Below are 4,126 nucleotides of genomic sequence, written 5' to 3'. Positions count from 1 at the left end.
ATGTTGTTTCATGAAACTCTTCTGTGTCTGCCAATTCCTTTCAATACAGTGACTCAGTATATTCTTTCCATCTTCTTTTAATACTTCCTGGATCATTTAACCTTCTGCCGAAACATCCTTGATTATAGCAACTCGAGGTTTGAATTTGTTCTTCAGTTCCTCGAGCTTAAGAAATGCTGAGCGAGTTCGGCCCTTTTAAGATGGTTTTTAAATTCAGGCAGGATGAACGCAAGGTAATATTTTGGCTCTCATGGACTTGTTTTACTCTTCTTCAGCATCAGTTTGAACTTGTATATGAGCAATTGATGGATGGTCTGTTCCGCAGGAAGGCCCTGGCCTGCTCTGGACTGCCAATATTGAGCTTTCCCCCTATCCTCCTTTTAAGATACAATCAATTTGAGTTTTGTATACTCCATCAGGTGAGGCCCATGTGTATACAGTAACAGGAGTTGGATGGGAAGCAACTGGGTGGGAATGGCATGTGGGGTGTTTTCCTTGGTGGGGGGGGAATGGAGCAGAAAAGCTTGTTTCTAAGTAGACTGTTAAACTGCAAAGCAGATGGGGGATGGTTCTGCAGGTGAGATGCAACAGCCAATCCCAGTCCATTCAGCTCCCTAATGCCTAGGATGTCAGTCTTTATGCTTTCCATCTCATTTTTAAACAACCTTAATATTTCCTAGGTTCATATCTCTTACATTACTTATTCTAATTATGAGGGAGTGTTTGCACCTGTTTCACCTCATTTTGAGTCTTACCACATCAGTACATATGGTCCTTCATTGGGTAAAAGATTTACTCTGTCCACATCACTAAGGTAAACTCTACTTCAAGGTCTTCCTCAGTTGAATTTGAGCACCTTCTGTTCTCAAAGACTCAGCTTGCTGACAGTGTATCGAACAATGTTCTGATTTGTTTCCTAGGGTTTTTGAGGATCCATGATTTAGAAGCAGATGGCCTGTCCTGCCTCTTAGCCTGTATTATACCATAAGTTCCTCTGTAACCTCTCCACCATGGGTGACCCTCCTGGCTTAACTTTCAGTATTATGCCAACATAGAAGCCACCAGTTATGGCAAACTCATAGCTGAGTGGAAGTCAGGGTCAAAGGAAGACTTCTCAACAGTCTGAAAAGATTAAAAAGTCATAGAGAAAGGACATATCCTGATGCACTTCTTTCTTGGTTTTTGGTTTTTTTTATAAACTTTTTTTTTTTCATTTTTATTTTTGTGTGTGTGTACCGTCAAATCAGATCTGACTGGTACAGGAGGAGATTGTCCCTCCTTTTCCCAGCAGAGCATCTGGTGGATTCGAACCATATGCCTCTGGGATTGTAGTTGCAGCTCCTTGCCACTAGGCCACCAGAGCTCCCCTTCTTTCTTGGTTTTGAACCATGCAGTATTCCCTTGCTCTGTTCAGGCAATGGTTTCTTGGTTTAGGTATAAGTTTCACATGAGTACAATCAACTGTTCTGGGATCTTCACACTTCTCAAAGTTAGTCATAGTTTTTATGATACATATAGTCAAATGCCTTTGGATAGCCAATAAAATACAAATAGACATTTATCTACCTCAGCAATGATATCCCTGGTGTCACAGCCTCTTCTAAACCTAGCTTGAACAGTTCTCTGTACTGTTCTAGCTATTTTAGGATAAACTTCAGCAATATTTTGCGTGCATTTGATACTAATTATGTTGTTGATTGCCTTCAAGTTGAGCGTGACATTTAGAGACCTTATGAACAAAAGGCCTGAAGCCCCTCTACAACTATTGACATTTATCAAAGTTTGTGGAGTTTCTGGGGGCATTTTGTTTAGGAAGTGGATGCCACTCCTGCTTTCAAACCCATCATTGTATGTTTTTGTTGTTATGTGCCATCACCTTTTTTGGAAATGGGAATAAATATGGATCTCTTCCGGTGAGTTGGCTAGGTAGCTGTCCTCCAGATTTCTTGATACAATCTGGTGAGCCCATCGGGGCTGCATCTGTTTGTTGAAATATGTCAGTAGTTATTCCATCAATTCCTGGGGGGTCTTATTTTTTTTTTCCAATTCCTTCAGAGAAGCTTGAATTTCTTTCTTTCTTGCCATTGACTCTTGATCATACCCTAACTCCCAAAATGGTTCTGTGTCAATTATTTTTGGTACAGTGACTCCGTATTCTTTCCATCTTATTCTTTTTTTTTTTACTGATTAGAATTTTTAAATTTTAATCTATTCATATAACAGAAATGTTCTTCCATCTTATTCTTATGCTTCCTGGATCATTCAAGATTTGCCCATAGCATCTTTCAGTATTACAACTGAAGGCTTAAATTTGTTCTTCAGTTCTATAAAAAGAGCAAGGGCCACATGAGGACAATCATATCTGACCATTATTAATTACATGAAGGGAAACTGTCCCTGTCAACAACATCAATAACACAAAACCAATTCCCATGAGGTCAGTTAAGTCCCCTACACTCCCACAGCTCTTTCTACTCATCCAACACCAAACTTACTGCTTTACTGGGTCCAAAATCTGATGTAATAGCTCACAGACCACACTGAACCATATTGGGGAAGTCAAAAGATTATAATGTAGGTTAGTAGCAGAATATATCAGGACAGCTTCCGAAATATGCTTGCTGGTGTTTCAGCCTTGAGCCTCATGGATTTAGGTTTGTGTTACAAAGTTCTCAGTCCTGTCACTATTGCCTCTCCCCCTCCCTCACCCTCATAGTCCTCCAATAAACTTGGCAAAGGGCTCTTAGCTCTGGTTCTGTGGGGATAGCAGTCTCATGGTCAGCTCCATGCTATGTTGATCTCTGATCCTCTGCTTTGGCCATACCTGTTGCTACCACAAGTCTAGATGGTACAAGAATTTCTGAGCCTGTATGGCAACTGTCCAGAATAAGAGCTGCATAGTAAAGTAGACTGGGCCGGGGGAAGAAGGGGGAAAAATAAGACAAAAAATATTTTCTGGGCCCAAAGATGTACTACATTCTTTTGCTTCCTATTTGCTGGCAGCAAAGATCTTCCAATCCTGCTTCTGGTTCTGTTCAATTTAATGGTGAGACTAGCCAATCCCCTTGTGGATTGCTGTTTTTGTTATTGTTAGGTGCTGTTGAGTTGAGTGTGACCCATCATGACCCTATGAACCACAGATCTGAACCCTGTTCTATTCTGTGCCATCTTCACTCTTCCTGGCACACCAGAGCCCATTACGCAGTTACTGTCTCAATCCACCTGGTCAAGGGTCTTCCTCTCCTTCACTGACCCTCCACCCTTCCCAGCATCATGTCCTTCAAGGAAGAGTGCCTTTTAGCAACATCCTTGAAGTATGTGAGGGAGGCAAAGTCTTACCATCTTTACCCCCAAAGAGCATTCTGGCTATACTTTCTCCAAGACATTTGTTTGTCCTTTTGCCCATCCATGGAATGTTCAGCAATCTTCTCCAACACCACAGCTCAAAGGCATCAATTATTCTTCTGTCATCTTTATTCATTGTATAGATCTCATATGCATATCAAGTGATTGAAAAGACCATGGCCTGCATCAGATGCACCTAAGTCCTCAAACAGACATCATTGCTCCCCAATAATTTGGAGAGGTCCCTAACTGCAGACTTTCCCAGTGCAAAATGTCTTCTTATTTCCTGACTGCTGGTACCAATGATGTTGATTGTGGATTCAAGTAAGATGTTGACAGTTTCAATCTTTTCTCTATTATGATGTTGCCTATGGGTCCAGTGCTAAGAATCTTTGTTTTCTTGATGTAGAGATGCAATCCATATTGAAAGTTGCATTCTTTGATCTTATGTAACAAGTGCTTCAAGTTCTCCTCACTTTCAGCAAGCAAGGTTGTGTCATCTGCATAACGCAGGTTATTGATGAGCTTTTCCTCTAATCTTGATGCCATATTCTTCATAGAATCCAGCTTCTTGAACCATTTTATCTGCATACAGATTGAATAGAGAGTACAGTCCTGACACACTCTTTTCTTAATTTTAAACCATATAGGGTTTCCCTTGCTCTGTTTGCACAACAGCCTCCTGGTCTAGGTATAGATTTCACATGAGCACAATTAAGTGTTCTGGGATTCTCATTCTTTTCAATGTTAGCCAAAACTTGTTATGATCCACATAGTAAAA

The sequence above is a fragment of the Elephantulus edwardii genome, unplaced genomic scaffold, assembly GCF_000299155.1.
Source record: "Elephantulus edwardii isolate Elephantulus edwardi_28Jun2011 unplaced genomic scaffold, EleEdw1.0 scaffold00269, whole genome shotgun sequence".
Lineage (NCBI taxonomy): Eukaryota > Metazoa > Chordata > Mammalia > Macroscelidea > Macroscelididae > Elephantulus > Elephantulus edwardii.
This window is presented reverse-complemented; position numbering follows the sequence as displayed.